This window comes from Typopeltis vanoorti, chromosome 10 (assembly GCF_054136105.1).
Source record: "Typopeltis vanoorti isolate ZY-2024b chromosome 10, IOZ_Tvanoo_1.0, whole genome shotgun sequence".
NCBI classification, from domain to species: Eukaryota; Metazoa; Arthropoda; class Arachnida; order Uropygi; family Thelyphonidae; genus Typopeltis; species Typopeltis vanoorti.
In genome coordinates, this window is record NC_143558.1 from 130,241,491 (window position 1) to 130,260,596 (window position 19,106).

At 33.9% G+C, this 19,106-nt stretch overlaps 1 long non-coding RNA gene across 1 annotated transcript in view; it reads right to left on the reverse strand.

The window, feature by feature from the left end:
- Positions 1 to 2,951: 2,951 nt before the first annotated feature.
- Positions 2,952 to 19,106, reverse strand: part of LOC150102793 (uncharacterized) — a 44,686-nt gene continuing 28,531 nt past the window's right edge. The window contains exons 3-4 of the long non-coding RNA XR_016548957.1: positions 9,448 to 9,523; positions 2,952 to 3,135 (exon numbers count right to left, since the gene is read on the reverse strand). This is a non-coding gene — a long non-coding RNA (uncharacterized LOC150102793). The remainder of the gene's footprint in view (positions 3,136 to 9,447; positions 9,524 to 19,106) is intronic.

Genomic DNA, 19,106 nt, shown 5'->3' on the forward strand with positions numbered 1-19,106 from the left:
ATAAATAAGTTGGAGATAGTATGAGAAAGAGAATTGCCCATTGCTGTTCCTTCAGTTTGTCGATACAACTTATTTTTAACACTTTCATTGCCAAGCTGAAAATTGGAATTTCGTGTGGTGGCCATTTTTAAATTTTTTTTTTATTTAGTTAGCGACGTCCACGCGATAACGCGTGATCGGCCGTTTGGTGAGAACTCGCATCGCGTGATCGCGCGATGTCGTTCATTGCCAAGCTGAAAATTGGAATTTCGTCTGGTGGCCAACTTTTTTTAATTTTTTTATTTAGTTAACGACGTCCACGCAATAACGCGTGATCGGCCGTTTGGTGAGAACTCGCATCGCGCGATATCGCGTGATTGGCAATGAACGTGTTAAAGGAAAAATAACCAGAATGTATTACAAAATCAAATATTTTTACAATGTCTGAAGGAAATTCCTGCTGCATTAATTCAATGCTTTCAGATAAAGGAACATTTGTAAATAAAGAAACAACATCTAAACTGATCATGATATCCGAAACGTCCAAATTAAGATTTGAAATTTTATTTTTGAAATACAATGTATTTTTTATATAAGTAACAGTTCTTCTAGTTGAAGAAGTGAGTAAATTTGATAAAAAGTTTGAAATTTTGTAAGTGGGACAACCTATACAATCTACAACTGGCCTCAACGGAATTCCTGGTTTATGAACTTTCGGAAGATCATACAATCTAGGTCGACGACCGAAGAAGGTTTTAAGTTTTTCTTTTGATTTTCATCCCATGTAGATACATTATCTATAAAAGAATTAAGTCTCTTCAATTGACTCCCGGTAGGATCCGATGTAACAGGCCTATAAGTTGAATAGTTGCGGAGTAATATAGACATTTTTCTCTCATATTCCTTCCTATCTTGAATAACTACAGCCTTCCTTTTGTCAGCTTTTGTAATAATTAAATTATTATTATTCTTCAGTGATTTCAAAGCTTTAAATTCAGAGTAAGAAAGATTAGGACGAGGAGGCTTGGCATTAAAAAGAATTTTCTCACATTCAAAACGTAACCTGTTGGCTGTTTTCTGGGATAAGGATTGAATACCTTCTTTGGTCGTCCACCTAGATTGTATGGTCTTCCGAAAGTTCATAAACCAGGCATTCCGTTGAGGCCAACTGTAGATTATATAGGTTGTCCCACTTACAAAATTTCAAACTTTTTATCAAATTTACCCACTTCTTCAACTAGAAGAACTGTTACTTATATAAAAAATACATTGTATTTCAAAAATAAAATTTCAGATCTTCATTTGGACGTTTCAGATATCATGATCAGTTTAGATGTTGTTTCTTTATTTACAAATGTTCCTTTATCTGAAAGAATTGAATTATTGCAACAGGAATTTCCTTCAGACATTGTAAAAATATTTGATTTTGTAATACATTCTGGTTATTTTTCCTTTAAAAATAAGTTGTATCAACAAATTGGAGGAACAGCAATGGCCAATCCTTTCTCCTGCTATCGCCAACTTCTTTATGGAACATTTTGAACAACGTATCCTTGACAACATTTCTCCCAGACCTACTCATTGGTTCTGATATGTCGATGACATTTTTGGTATCTAGAATAGCTCTTCTGATGAACTTCAACAGTTTCTCTTTAAGTTCAATGCACTTCATCCAAGGATCCAGTTTACCCTAGAAGTAGAATCAAATAAGCAGTTAGCCTTTTTAGCTCTTCTAATTCTTCGCCAACCAGATGGTTGTATTAACTTTATAATAGGGTATCATGGGCGGCTCGTGCACGGGCACTACGGAACTGCAGCACCCCCAGTTTTTCTCTCTGTATAAATATATTAATTAGTTTATTTATATTTGCTTCTAATATTTAATTTTATCATCAACAATTCTATACAATTATCTTATTTTGTATAGAAAATAATAAAAATCTATCTTCTAGCACTTAGGAGGACGAAGAACGCTAGTAGCACTGTGTTTACCACAGTGGCATATTGCTAGAATTTGCTAAGCGCGCAAGCATATGCCTATCATAGTGATATGCCAGCTATTAGCGTAATGCGTCACTGTCCGTCGCGCAGTTCCACTGTTGTTTATATGCAGTTTGCGCTAGTAGTAGAGTGTTCGATAATTAAATAATGTCGAAATATTTAATTCTCTTTAAATATTTGGACATTACAATTAAAGGCATAACATTTGTTATAGTTTTTATTTTAGAACATTATTGAGGTTATGATAATGGATTTTATTTTTAAGTAATTTTGAATTATACTAAACAGTATAATTTTATCGATAATAAGCAATATATTTTCATGAAACAAAACAAGAAGAATATATTTTATTTTTAAGTAATTTTGAATTATACCAAACTGTATAATTTTATCGATAATAAACAATATTTTTCATGGTTAATTTTTTTAAAATGTTTACTATAATTTTGATATTTTACCCAAACACGTATACACTTGTACTTACCGTGTGTGTGTGTGTATATATTTCGAAAGTTGCAGCATCCCAACAAGTTCAAGTCACGAGCCGCCGCTGGTGGGAATGCCAAATTAATTTTAAGAAAATCTATTCATAATAGTATATTAAATCCATAGGTGTGTTTACTACTCCTAACCCTAGGCTAAAATTTCTTCAGACCATGCAATACTCTATTTCCTTCACTTCGTCATTTTTCATTTTAGCAGTTGAATAACAACAAATCTTAAGGAGATAATGTTATCTCTTTTCATGATTTCATATAAAATACATGTGGAAAACTAGCTAGGTTTTGTTTGTATCTAATGAGAAAAAAAAAGACTAATGAGAACAAATGCTGTTTGTTTTCGTTGTTTTCATTTTTTCTTATTGCTTAATTTTGATTGACTTTCACAAGTACCTTACTAATTAATTAATCATAAGTGTTATTGAGCAATAATGAATTTATGAGAATTTTGTTCCACATAAACTACTCGAACCTTTTTTATAGAAATTTATTTGAGAAATACATATAAGAAAACCAGATATTATTATTGGAAACCATACACTGACATCAAATATATCACTTTTTGGCACTTGTGGATATTGAAAATTAATTCGTGCTTCAGCACCTAATGAAAGAAATTGCAGCAATACTGCTTCTGCTTGTCTCCATTTGGGTTCTAAAAAAATAATAAATAAATTAGTAACTGGATTCTAATACATTAAAATAATCGTGTGGTTCACAATTCACCATTAATTTACTGTACATCGGTATTATAAATGAAGTATTTGGTCAAATACTTCATTCGACCAAATTTATTTTTACATAATCCAGAACCCAGATGTAGAGACCAAAATTTGTAACATCCTTTTTGATGAAATCAAATAAATTATTGATTTAATGATAGTTTCAATTTGTTTAAATAATTGATTAGTGTGGGTATTTTGGTCAATACAAATTTGTTTTGTGTTATAGAGAGATTATATAAACATAAGTTTCCTGCAGTTACATCCTCTTTAAAACGCCTTTTCAAAGGAATCAATGGATTTTAGCAGTGGTACTTTATTCTGTCATTCTGATTTTTCATCATCCAAAGCAGCAAATTCAATCTGAAGACATATGCAAATTGCAGATAATTCACCAATACTTCTTTGTTGTATCTATCACGATTATTGAAATTAACGGATAAACGGACATTGGTGGGAGAGTGAGTTACTGGCGGAAATGGATATCAATGGATGCTTGATTTATCTAGAAGCATATTAGAAGCAGGACGCTCTGACAGAATTTGTAACAATAAATGGATGGTCTTCTGACTCCTAAAAATGTTTCTAGAATTGGTTGTGGCAAGGAAGAGGATTATTTCCTTCAGGATGTTTTCTTAGTTCCATGTGAGGGGAAGGTCATTTTCTTATCTTTAATCCTCTGGAAATTTTCCTATCTGGATTAGGGAAAGTGTTCGTTTTCCTTTATGGCTGTTGCTTTCTGGAGATGTATTTTTTCTTGGAGGAAAGATAAATAATATTTGTGTACAACTTCTATCTGCTGTTGTAGATAACAGCAGATAGAAGTCGTGCTCTAAAGGAGTACAGGATATATATCTCATGGTTACAGGTTTGTTTATCAGTACCTGTCAGTATTTTTGTTCATTCTGACAAATGTTTTTCTGAGGAAAGCCAGCTTTTTAACACTGTTCTATGCTTGCCGTTGTGGGGTGTTTTTGTGTTCTTTAGGGTCATTCATTTCCCATGTTTGGGGGAAGTAGTAATTTTAATTCTGAGTTTGCATTTTTTAATGAGAAAGGAAATGAAAAAGAAATGCAATTGTTTTATGTGGCTCCCATCCACAAAATGTCTTTGTAAACCAATAGTACATTCGTACCATGGGTGGATCTAAGAATTTTTTCCTATTTTTATTTATTTTTACATAGTCCAGATCCTTGATGTAGACCAAACCTGTAACTTTTCAGGTCTCCAATAAGTTGGTCATTGGTCTCACTCCAGATAATGAATTTCATCTCCCTCCTAAAGACAATTACAAACATCCATGTCTGTACTCTGACTGGAATCCACAGCCATTTACTTGAAGAGCAAATATGCTAACCACTATCCCAACCAGGCCAGCAGGAATGAGTTCCAGAATGATGAATTGCAAGCAAAGCTATCTTTAGGGGTGAACTGGAAGTCTTTGTAGAAGCGAAAGGTGAGCAGAGTCAAGACTGGCCTTAAGCCAATTGGAACAATTGGATCTATTTAGGCCTCAAAACAAGATATTCGAAATCTGACAAAATTTTAGAACATGCTGCTGAGTATATAAAGCAATAACAATTCTTTATAATTAATTTCTCTTTGTTTTTTTGTAAAAATAGAATCAGTAAATATAATTCTTTATTTTTAATATTGTTTATCCACCCAAATTACCGTGTAGATAAATATATATAATTTATGCTTCATATATATTTCATAATTTTGCCAGCCTTTTATTCTAATAGTATCCAAATATTATTTCAGTTTCAATGAACACTTCACATCCATATATTTACTGATGTGTATAAACAGGACAAGGCAAATATGGTGAATAGTATACGCGATAACTAATTATCTTAAATTAGGGACTTCACTGTCATGATCACAATTCAAGCCAACATTTGCTACTGCCAGCACTGACTCCTAATGTAATTATGTATCTCACTAAGCACTCTTGCATTACTTAATTGCAAGATTCCAGAGATCGACAAACTCGAGAACCGGTCAAAAGATAGAAAAAGTTCCTCTACTCGGCGAGTAGATTTGAACTTAAGTCTACCTTCTGGCGACCTAATGCAGAGGACGCAAGTGCAACTTCCACTGAGGTACACAGTTCTTCATATATCATCATCATCATCATCATCATCATCATGTTTTTCAAGTATCCTAGAGTGACCTGTTCTGCATCATTGAATCTCTTAATGGGCATCTAGGTTTTCATTTTCCTAATGGTTTTAAATTTAAGGCTTATTTTGATAATCTTTCTATTTTCATTCTTCTTTCACTTTTCATTTTAAAATTAGAACAGTCTCAGTATAGGGCCTATGGGCGGGAGGGAGTTGTTTATCATATGACAAGTCGAGCCGTTTTCATTCCAGAATTTGTACAAATATATATATATATATATATATATATATATATATATATATATATATATATATATTCCCCGGTTATTCTTATACCCTTTTCAAGGCAATTAATAAACAAAATGCCTTTAGCATCCCAAACCCCCCCCCCCCCATATATATATATATATATATATATATATATATATATATATATATATATATATATATATATATATACATACTATTTCTGAATATATAATATGTATAGTTCTGAAATATGAGGGTCTGTAAGGTTCTCGGCCTAACAATGATAAAACGAATTTATAATTTCAAACGTATTTTTATTTTTCGACGTAATCTCCCTTAAGACTAATACATTTATTTCAGCGATGCTCCAGCACCATATCCCGTCCCGTAGTAGTTCCCAGTAAGATCTGCTAAATACCTCTCTACAGCTGCAATCATCTGTTGATTCAAAGAAAAAGGCTGATCAACGAGGAACAGTTTTAGTTTTGGGAGGAGATAGAAGTTAGGGGGGAGCCAAATCTGGGAAAGAGGGTGGATGTTCCAACAATTCATAGTATAGATCACTTAATTTTCCCATTGCTTTTGTGGGCAGGTGCATTGTCATGATGAAAGATGATTTTTTTCTTCTGAAAACTGAGTGTTTTCTCACGAATTTTTTCATCTAGTCTGGTTAAAAGAGCGGAATAATATTCCCCGGTTATTGTTTTTTTACCCTTTTAAAGATAATTAATAAACAAAAATGTCTTCAGCCTCCCAAAACACTGGTGGCACGACCTTTCCTGCTGATAGAACAGACTTTGTCTTCTTTGGCGCTGAACAACCGGCTTCTGTTCATTGTTTTGACTGCTGTTTGGATTCTGGTGTGTAATGGTGAATCTAAGGCTCATCCATAGTAATATATGACACACAAAATCAGTTTTATTCTTGTTAAAACGCTCCAAGCACTGTTCAGAGATTTTCATGCGAGTGCGTTTTTGATCTGCTGCGAGCAAGCGAATGAAAAAGCGCAAGGCTTTTTCATTCGCAATTCTTCATGCAAAATATATCCTATACGTTCTTTTTGAAATGCCTATAGTCTCAGCAATTTCACGCACTTTGACTCGCCAGTCATCCAAACCATATGGTGCACTTGATCAATGATTTCTGGTGTTGTTACACTTTTTGGACGTTCTTCGCGTGGATCATCTTCAAGGCAGGTATGGCCACGTTTAAACTCGGCAGCCCATTTTGTAATTGTCGAAAACGAAGGAGAAGAGTGCCTATAAACTTTTATGAACTTCGAATGAATTTCTTTGGCGTTAAACCTTCTTTTATAAAGAATTTTATAACCGCATGATACTCAATGTTATACATTTCAAGATATAGACAATACCTTTACTTCTGACAGCTGAATAAGACAATCTACTTGATAGAATGACTTGCAATTTCACATGACAATGACTTGTCATGACATCACATGACTTTCAATATGACAGATGTACCAACTTTGAAAAAAAAAAAAATCTTGCCGATAGTGTTGCCATCTATGGTCGAGGCCGAGAACGTTTCAGATCATCACCGTATATACGAGGGTGGTCAGAAAAGTTTTCAAGACAAGAAAAAAAGAAAAAGAAAAGAAAGAAAGAATTCACGATTTCGTGACAATATGCCACAAAAATAAAATAAAAAGACGGAAAAAAAATCCGCTAACGCCTTTCACCAAATAGCGAGTAGGCAAGGCCATTTAAGTCATCAGTTTTGCAGACTAGTGGCAGTCAGTCTCGACCATTAGCCAATCAAAGATTGCTGGCCCAATATTATCAATAATTTTTAATGACATCTGGTGAAGAAATCAAGACAAGTTCTGCCATGTGGTCGAATTAACAATAAATAAATAAATAAATAAATAAATAAGTAACAATGACAAATTTCATCTTTACAGTACAGGTTCCATGTGATCTACACTGGATAAAATATGGCACTTATGTAGTGGTGAATATCGTGAAATAAGCTTTAAATTAAGAAATAAACATTTTTCTTTTTATTATTTATTTTGTATGGTATTTGCAGTTTCTTGCATGCAAGAGGGTTTTCCAAAAGTGTGAGAATTGACTGCTAGAGAGTAGCATGTTTAAAGAGGAGACTAGCAATGTGTGAGTGATGGGCAGGCTTTTATAATTCAAATCAAATAACTTTGCATGCAGTTCATTCTCTATTACGGCTGATCGTTTAAGTTCATTCTAATCTGCATTCCCAAAACTTCTCAACAGCAAAATATTTGCGAGAATTTGGATTAAAACTTTCAGGCTATTTTTCTAGTTTAAAATGCATGCAGTACAATTTGTACTGTATGCATTTAAATACATACAATACGTATTTAATTTCATTAAATACAATAATTTAATTTAATTGTACGTATTCTCTGGCTTATCTTCATACGCTGCATCATGAAACACCATAAATTCTGGAAGGGAGAAAAACATCAATACCCATATAAGAATGGCCAACTTGCATTTATCTGAAATCTCTAACAAATATTCCTTTTGTACTTCTATTTATAGTATTTTCACTCATCCGGAAACATGAATCCTGATATTGCAGGGTTCCAATCATGAAATCCTGATGCTGTCCATAACTACTATTATACCATAGAATATAACCTCTAACCCTTTTATTCCACAAGCAAATAGACGAAACACTTTTAGTCCAAACTTTTTTGAAATCTGATTGCCATCTTGTAAACTACTTTTCAGTCTGCCGCAATAACTGAGCTCAATGCTATCAATGAATCAAGGATTTATGGGGAAAAGAGTATGATAAATAACTGCTATCATTTCATGGTCTTAAATCATATGTATTATGTCTGAAGCAAAAGAATTCTATGATCAATTTTTTTGAGTTACAGGATTAAAAACAGTACCCACTACCCGTTCCACAGAATTACTTACTTTGGAAGTAATTGACGAATGTCTTGGATGCAAAATATTCCTTTAGTTGGTAGCTAGAATTGAACCTGTAACGGGTTTTCTTCGGGAAGCCTAGTATTATTGAAAGCGAGTATATAGTGTTTACAAGTATATAAAGTATAATGGTATTTTGCAGGTTGTTAACATTCGATTTGCGAAAAATAAAATATCGGTTTATTATTATTATTATTATTAGTAGTAGTAGTAGTAGTAGTAACAGTATTAGTACTATCACCACGCGACCTCCAGTAAGTAGAAGACTCATCATTGGAAGCTCACATCAACCATATCTGCTATCATACTCATTCTTGAATTCATTCAGACTGCATGCACTCATCACCTGTAAAAGCAATCCACTAAATCACACAATGCTCTATGAAAGAAAAATATAGCTCTCATCCTTTTCTTGTCTGCACTCTTCTCAACTTCCATAGATGTCTTGTTATCCTCTCGACTATCTTCTTAAAATTAAAAGTTCCATCTAACTGGACTACTATGAATCATTTAGATGTTTCGAGGTCTCTGTCATATCACCCCTATTTTTCTGGTTTGCTAGTGTTTGGAGTCCAAAAATTCTTAGTCTATCCTCATAATCATCCATTCATAGTCTCGATATCATAATTAAAAACTCCCCATTTTAACTAAATGGGGAGTTTTAAATTATCGAACTTCGACTCTATCTACTAAAACTAAACCTAAAAACAATGCACTTTTAATTACAGTACATGAAAGACTTGAAAATTAACAGCAAATGTAACTGCGTTCATCAGTTTGAGTAGCATATGATTTCTATCTACTAATAAATGCAAAGCGGTTTAAGGAAACAAGGAGTTGTGCATTACTTGTGCAAGTATTTGAAGCAGAGTTTTGAAAATATCTATATATAAAGTGATTTTTTCGAAAAGCAATCAGTAAAAGAACTTACCTTCAATAGCATAATGAGATGAACAGATTTATTGGACACTCATTTTCACAACAGTCATCAATCTGAACTTCCTGAGCTATTCACAGAGTACAAAAATGTCAAGTTTAAGTGAGATGTTCCGTCAAGTTTATTGCATTTAGAAATGAGAATAAAGTTCTGCGCCGCTTTAAACAAACGTCTATAAAAGTTAGAGGTGCCTGATTATAGTTTATGTTTTGGATTAATTTAATCTAATTTGGTTACTAAAACTTAACTTTCATGTGACGCTTTTTAAAAAGCCATACAAGGATGTGAGGCAGAATTTTTCTCAGCAGTTAGTATTAAAAATGTACAGTTTACTGTCCTTAGCTCTGCAAAATACAAAAATTTCACGAGCATATTGCCCGTTATTATTTATCAATGAGAAAATTAGTTCGAATATCGTCTGGTGGTTATCTACCAGTTGGAGAATTATGCATTTAATACATTTATTGTTTTAATTTTGTTTGTTTTGCTATTTATTCTCTTCAAATATTTTTGTTTTATTTATTCATTTTATTTATGTACTTTGTTGAATGAAAGATATCAACAGTTCATTATTATTTGATAGCCAAGTTTGAAAACTAGCTGGAGAACTTATTCATATATTCCCAGGGCTTTTCTTTTTTTCAGTTCTTTGATTAAAGTTTCACTGCCCTGACCGTTTTGTACTGTTAGTTATCCTGCGAGATCAGACAGAAACTACAAGAGGAAAGAAACCTACTTTTCTATACATTTGCAATCCCATCTCTGTAATTGTTGAAAAGCCTTAAAATAAAAATAAAAATAAATAAATAAAAATAAATTAAACATGCAGAACTCTTCGACAGATTTCATATCTTTAAAATAGTACAATACCAAGGCAAATGCGATGCTGAGGGTTGTCTCAAACTCTCTGGTCAATTTCACAAGTTTAAAGTTTGAAACTCTTTATTTTTTTTTTTAAATCTAACTCCCACCTATGAATGGTTTTTGTGAACCTATAGTATTTTGTACAGTGGGTGTACTAAAGATCCCCTTCCCCATTTTTTAAAATAATTATATATATTTGATACAACGGATTTACTCGGCTAGCTGACATTACTGCAGAAATTGAAGTGACTAAAAGCCGATGGATAACAAGACAGAAAAATAGATTCATTATTGGACTAGTTTGCACTCAACACCAACAAGTTTGTATTTCTCAAGTGATGCAAGTTCAATTATGTTTTTTCCTAAATTCATCACCTTAAAGAAACAGTTAAAATGGAGCGAGATAAAAGGATTATTACAGATTGAAAGAATATATTCTAAATGAACGGATTGTATGACACAAAACACCCCTTGGCTCCTTAAAGCGTCTATATATTTTAATATTGGTTCTTTGATTACGGTTTCACCTGCAGGACCGTTTTGTACTGTTTGTACTCCTCGGAGAATATTATACAATATCCTCTTCTATAGACAAAGATTGCAAACTAGTACTGCAATGTATTTAACATGTCCTCAGCTTTTAAGCATCTAATATCCAGAACACGAACAAAAGTGCGTTTGATTGGAAAATTTGAAACTTTAAAAATAAAATAACAAAGGTCGTCCAGCCCTAAACATCAGCTTCCTCTCGATACGATTATAATTAATAAATCTAGTTACCTTCTATTGGATGTCGAAAAAAGTTATTCCTATTAAAGGATTTAACTTTATTACATCTCTGCAACCGATTTCTAAAGAATTCTTAATTTCAAGAATAGAAAACCGGCGCTTGATTCCTTTCATCTGAACAAGTTAATCTACTGCGAATGCGATCCTTCTTCGTCATTAATTCTCCAATAGATAATGTTATTATAGCAGAACGTTAAACCTTAAAAATCTAAAGAAGAATAACAATATTATAATTTTTCCAGCAGATTTTAGGAATGCAACGTTATCTTAGATACTGAGGAATACAATAACAAAATGTCACAGTCACTACATACAAATACTTTCGGTTCTTGAAGGAGATACAACTCAAGACCGTCACGACCGCACTAATATTCTCCTCAATACTACGGAATTTCTCAGAGAATTAAGATTATCTCTACGTTTACCGCATCCATTTGCATTCCTCGACTATATGATGTCCCTAAAACACATACGGAAACTACTCCACTGTGATATATAGTGGAAGGAAGTGATTCCCGCACATATAAGGTTTGAAAACATTTTGTTTTAAAAGGTTTAACAGGTTCGACTACATCGTTCATCAATAATTCTGATCATTTTATTTCAATTATTAAAGACATACATCTCCAAAGGAATGAAAGTATGATTAGTTTTGACTTCATTTGTTTCTTTACTAATATGCCCACCGAAGAGGTCTCAGTTCTTTTAAAAGATAAGTGGTCTAAATTGTTATGACACTTCTAATCCATTGCATAAAACGGTTGCTCATGACTTAGCCATGAGGAACCCCTTTTAGCATTATTTATTTGAATTTCGATAAGAAAAACATATCCAGGAAAAGATGTATACAAAGATAAGTTGTAATTCAGTTGTAGTTATACAAAAAAACTGTTGTGTCAAGCCAAATGAAATCTTTAATATGATATAATGGAAAACCGAATTTCCATAGCGCATTCGGTGTAGATGGAGTCCTTTGGTTGGAATGGCTTGGATTCGAATCCCCGCTATGCGCGAGGAACTTTTAACAGGGCTTTTCAGTTAGGGGTGAGTTAGGTCTAATACGGAAGTGGAGAGTTTTCTCCTGGAAACTCGGGTTTTTCATTCTTCAAACACAGGCAAACCGCCCCCCCCATGCAAACACATATATTTACATTCATAAAATGCTTACCCATAGTAGCGATGCAGCAGTGGAATAGCAAGCCGGATGCATTATATTAACTCAAACACCTTATCAAAAGATAAGGTGTTTGAGTTAATATAAGGTGTTTGCCTGTCTTAGACTGACAACAATCGGATGAATTTAAGTCAAAATATTCAGATGGCGTTAAAGTGCAGTCTACCTTCCTTTTTATAAAATTAAGGTTTGTGATTTAGCAAAAAAAAAAAAAAAGCTTCTTTTTAGAAATATTTGTTGTTGATCAGGAAAGAAATCTTGTGAATCTCGAAAATGTATGCATAATTTAACATAATGCATAATGCATAATGAAAATCTTCAGGTGGGAATGATTTTGTCACTCATTGTAAAGCCATCATGTCTGGATTGGTTTCCTGAAGTTGTTGCAAAACATTTGATGGTCTCTTTGAAAGGGAGTTCGGGAAATATGCTATAGATTAGATTAACAACGTTTGGAAGCGGAAGTGCATAAAAAATTCTAGAGTATTGTGGGTTTATAAACTAATCATCATCGCATCGCAGTCAAATATGTTCTTTCTTTCTCATCTGAAACCAACAGCCAGTTTGACTAAGATATGGAATTATTTTGGTGTTATTGTCATAAATACTATTGTGGTCTTATCCATGAACTTTGGATTTTTGGCGATCTCCATAACAAAATTCAATTGCTCAACAACATTACATGTTTGAATTCAATTTTGAGCATTCAATAAATATGGACTGCATTAATAGAAAAAAGTATTTGTCTAAAAATGGAGACGTAAGCGGAAGAATTCATCATAAAATATTAATACCAGAATCACTTACGTTTAATATTTTTATTTGTAAAATATTTCGGCTATATTTCATAGCCATTGTTGTTCTTTTTAGAGTTTTCCTATAACAATGGCTACGAAATTTTGCCGGAAATTTTCCAAATAAAAATATTAAATGTAAGTGATTCTGTTATTAAAACTGTATTTTATGATGAATAGGAAAAGTGTTAGCATAACCAGGAACTTAAGTGTTTTAACGAAAATAATTAGATTATCATGGAAAATCAATGTGACTTTTTTTTCTTCCTGAAATCTAGATCTGACTGTCATGCTAAACAAAAATATGTTGTAGTCTGAAATATCTCTATGTCATAATTTCCAAATTAAAGAAGGCGTAACGATAAATCGTTGTTTCAGTTTGTAAAAAAAAAGAAAAAAAAGGCAAGTTAATCCTAAGCACTGTAAGCAAATCTGTAAAAGAAAACAAAAAATGATTAAAAAAAAAGAATAATCTACAGCAAAATGGTCAGCTACTGAACAAATATTTGTTTGAATGTCCTTTAATGATGATGTAAGTTCATATTCTAATAAAAATTCAATATAAGCATATATAGCACTTATAACACCAGCCTCTGCAACTCCTTTGGCTCCCCTCTCTGCGTAACGCACCTTTTTATCGTGTTGATAGCGGAATTCGTTCACTTGAGTGATTTCTAGAATGGATATCTTTAGTGAAATTGTTAAGAATATTACTGTAAAAACTCAGATAACTCTGGTAGTGGCACGTACACTTTTTGGACTGATTACAAAGATTTTAAATGGTTTAGCGGTCAATGATATGCTCATTTGAATATATAAATCAACAGTATATTCAAATGAGCATATTATTGAATGTGTTCAATTCAGAAATTTTCTTCGATAATTAAGGAACTGTAATAGTTATTCAAAGATTAGTCATTTTTTAAAAAATTAGATATGATTTTAAATGTAGGAAGAGAGAGAAATTGTAATACACTGTTTCATAATTAAATACAGGGTGTACGAAAAAGAACTCCGGGGATTTCAGTGAAAGTTATTTTATGACATTTTGAAGCAAACGTATGTAGCATATATTATCAAAGTACAATATCACAAGTTTCATTACCTCTTAGTGTAACTCAATATGTGCACCATTTACAGCCCTACAGACATCAAAACGGAATTACACTTCTGACCACACTCGGGTAAGCATATCCGTAAGAATTGCTTCTATGGAGTAGGTGGGCAAGGACTGAATTTTTTTATACGCAATGTCTTTTACGTAGCCCCTAAAGAAGAAGAAATCCATTGGAATCAAATTGGGACTGCACGGTGGATAAGCAATGGGACCTCTTCTGCCTATCCATTTTCCCTGGAATCAGTTGTTGAGCACGGTCAGCACAATCGCTGCATAATGTGGCGGGGTCCCATCCTTTTGGAAAATGAGATCCTCCACATTCTCAATCTTGGAAAACAAAGTTCTCTGGCATATCCAGGTAATATAAAAATATATAAATATAAAAATACTCGTAATCGTCTTCTCATGGCGACCATGCATGATGCCACACCAGACATTGACTTTCGGACTGTTACATACGAACTCCACCAGTTCTTGCGGATTTTCTGCTTTCCACACCCGACAATTATGGCGATTCACAACCCCATGAACATAAAACATTGCCTCATCAGAAAATAAAACGCTCTGGAGGTAGTTGTCATGTTCGGTAATGAGGTCAAACATGGTAGTCACAAACTCTTTGTTGCCTATCGGTAGGCTGGATGCATTGAACAAGCTGCATTTTATAAGCAAAAAGTTTCAATCTCTTGTGAACAATGTCATATACTGTGCTTTTAGGAGTGTTTAATTGACGACTCACACTACGAACCGAACGTTTCGGACTACGCTGGAAAGACAGTCAAATTCATGCAACGTTTTCCGCACTTGTTGTAGGCCTACCTGTTGAGTGTCATTTTAAAACACTTCTTGTTTCCAAGAACTCTTGATGTCACTTACGTAGGGCCGGTTCTACCTACGGTGCAAGACGTGCATTTGCACTGGGCGACAAGTTTTTTTTTTGGGGCGGCAAAGTTGGCATAAACTATACGAAAAATGAGGGAGAAGGGGAGGCAAAATATGCTACTGCACGGGGCTGGCAAAATTCCTAGGGGCGGCCCTGCACTTACGGATGCTTTTGTCACTCGGAGCATTTCTACCACACTCCCGCCTGAAATTCCTTTGCACAGTTGTCACTGACTTCGTTTCTGTGAACCATAGCACACACACACACACACACACTGTGCTTTCTGTTGTGGCGACGCCATTGCTGCAGCACGGCGCGTCTGTACAGCTATCTGGTTCGTCAGCGCTGTTATCAGGTGGACAACATTTGAACTACAATTTGAACATTGTCTTTTCACGCATATGCTCAAAACACCATCGAATGAGGGTCCAGTAGAAAATACTGGTGTTAGAAACTCCGGAGTTCTTTTTCGGACACCCTGTACACCAAGCATGTCAAACTCAAAGGCTAACACGGGCCAAATAAACGAAGTTTAAGTTTATGTGGGCAGCAAAAAACGAAAACTTCAATTTTCACAAAAACGCAGGTTTATTTTGAAAAGTACAGTATAAAAAAAGAACAAGAACAACGAATTAATGTTTTCTCCCTGACACTTGGCATCTCTTTTCTGCTGCTATCTTTCCTACTTCGGGGGAAATCTTGTTCGCAGTAATTACTTTCAAAACTGATCCAAGGTGAATGTCAGTAATTCTGGATCATCTGACGGGAGACTTATTTCCCTTCATAATTGTAAATAACTGTTCACACCGATTAGTACTTCCAAACATGGATATAATTTCATATGCGAATTTTTAAACATTTGTAAAATCCAGGCACGCCAACTTCACTGAATTTGGTCTTCAAATCTGAATCGCACTGGATCTCAGTAACCTCCATTTACATTTGATTAGGTACTGATTCAATATTTATTGAAAAAATCGAAGAAAACAAAGAAAACTTGTCTTCCAAAAATTTAAAATATGCAAGCCTTGTTTCAGATTCATTTCTAAGGCTTACAATTTTTTCTGCGTATTTTTGATACGATGCATTTCACTTAAACTTGATTTGTTCATGTTGCATGTCGGAAAGTGCGTTAAATCTTCATTTTTCAACTGCTTTTCCCAAAGAACTAGTTTACATTTGAATGCTTTAACTTGGTCACATATGTTCGTAATGATCTGATCTTTTCCTTGCAGTTTTAAATTTAAATCACATAAGTGTTTTGTTATATCAACCATGAAGAATAAATCTTGCAACCACACTGTGTCAAAAAACAGGCTTTTGTCTTGATTTTTAGTTAATAACAACTGACATATTTCATCGTTCAAGTCCCAGAATTGTTTAAGAATCTTGGAGCAGGATAGCCAACGTACCTCGGTATAGCAGGACAAACCGGAATATTCATTGCCTAATTCACTTAAGAAAGCAGAGAACTGTCGCTGATTTAAGCCTTGAGATTTTATGAAATTAATAATTTTTTTGATAGATGTCAGCACATTTTCCATGTTTATTACTTTCGCGCCTAATACTTCTTGATGTATAATGAAATGCGTATGAGGAATCTTGGATCCGTCATAAATTTCACTTCTTTTTTTATTTTATTTTGCAGTAATGCCACGAAACCATTGTTTTTTCCAGTCATAGAAGGAGCTCCATCTGTAGCTACAGAGGTTAATTTTGACAGAGGTAGATTGTATTTTCGCAGAAGTTCAAAAACACAATTAAATATATCTTGTCCTGTACTAATGTTATCAATTGGTACTAGTTCTAATAATTTCTCAAAAATGTTGAAATCCGTGTCGCAAGCACGAAGAAACACAGCTAATTGAGCTACGCCCGAATGTCCGTATCTCATCACAGGCAATGGAAATAGCTTCGAAACTAGATGATTTTGCTTTGATCTGAACACTTAAATTGTCGGCCAAATCAGTAATTCTTTCTCCAACTGTATTTCGAGACAAAGAGATTGTTTGAAAAGCCTTCATATTTTCAGGACAAATAATTTCCGCAGCTTTAATTAGACATTCCTTAATGAAATCACCTTCAGTAAAAGGTTTCGAGTGTTTAGCTATCAACTTCGACAAGACGTAGCTTGCATGCACCGCCGCTTCACTTTCTGGTGATACTTTAGTAAACACGAACTGTTGTTTTTTTCAGTCCCGACTTGAGCTCTTTCAACTTTTCTTGTCTCATTAATCCCTCGTAATTATCATATTTTGATTTATGTTGTTCATAGTGACGATTAATGTTGTATATCTTTGGTACACTGATAACATTATTACATATTAAGCAGATTATTTTATTTTTTACTTCACAGCAAAAAAGGTCCAACTCCCACTTTTCTTGGAAATTTCGATGTTCGTCAGCAATTTTTCGTTTATTACTATCACTTGGTTTCGATAGAGACATGCTGAATACAAAGGACTGATAAAAATTAATAATCGTTAACATAAAATAATAGAATATTTTAATAAAAACTGATACTTTTTCTTGAACATCAACTCACCAGACACTAATTAACTGCACAAATTAATAAGCGTAACGTAAATAAACTTATTTGTCTTGTTCACCGAAAGCGAAATATTTCCTGTTACGCACACCAAACAAGTCAGTTCAAACAAGACTGACGACTAGACGTGGGCGTGTCACTGGCACGTGATAGTAGGTATATAATCGGCTGGTAGAAATAGTGGGGAAAATGGTTCGCCTGCGTGTAAAGCAAATACATGCAACACGGCTATCTGTAGCAATCACTTTCATTGGCAAACGTTTGGCCGGGCCACATGCGGCCCGCGAGTTTGACACCCATGCTGTACACCTACGCGCTAATAAAAAATATAAAAGGTAAGTGTATAAGTATGAGGAAATATCTTTGTCTTTCACTGCGCCCCCCTATATCTTTCTTGGATGAGCTAAATCCTTGATTAGGGGTCTACAAGCATTTTTAATATGGGCGATAGATGGCACTAGTGTCGTAATTAGAGAATCAAGTGGTGGTGGGCGAAATAGAGTAGTGTGCCCTTCCACGATGAGTCCTTGGACTACCTGGAGGTGTCAAGTAATAATAATAATAATAATAATAATAATAATACAGCCAACCACCCTTCCCTGAATCATCCCCTAAAGTTGTGTCTTCAAGGGAACAGTTTGGCTGTTAGCGGAAGAAACAACCAGAGTTATCGAAAGGAAAAAAAAAAATAGGCCTTCCACTTATGGGAGAATAAAAGTTAGTCCTAAAGAAAAATATCATTCATTAGAGGCATCATTGGGTTGGAATTCATAAACATGAGACAAACTATCCAAGGTCTAAAGTAGTATTCGACGATGATTTTCCCTCCACTTACTGAACACTAAACTTTCATAGGCTCTGAAAACAGCTAATACCTGAAACAGTCTTTCACCCGAAAAGGAACCTCAATTCTCCCCCCCCCCCCCCCACAGACACCTCTTTATATTGAATTTATTCTCTAACATTAGTTTTGAATTTTACCGAAGTGTTTTCAGTATGTTTTAGATTCTTTTAACAATCTGTCCTGTACTCCAATTTACATTTTAATTTTGATTCCATCATATCCTTTATATTATTCCTGCATTTTTTAGTCATATCTTGTGATTTTTGGTTCCATTTTTAATTATTTATTATTTCTATATTCCGAATTCATTAATTATCTTATCCCACTGCTGTTATTACATTTCGACCTCGAGTGTTTTTTTTTTAATCATTTTATATATTTTTGTTACATAAATTTTGGTATTTTATTCGAGGTCATATTTCATATTTTTATAGTAATGCCATCCATTGTCACAGCAGTTAAATCTATCGCTGTTTTGGGCGACTCCATTGTAGACAAATTTTGCCATTAAAAAAAAAAAAACTGAACTAGCAAATTTTAATGGGATACTAAATACCAAATTTAATTAAATTCTATGAAAGCAAGAAGGAATTATCATTTCAAATCCCGTTGCTAATAGTTATTATTGACGTATATCTCA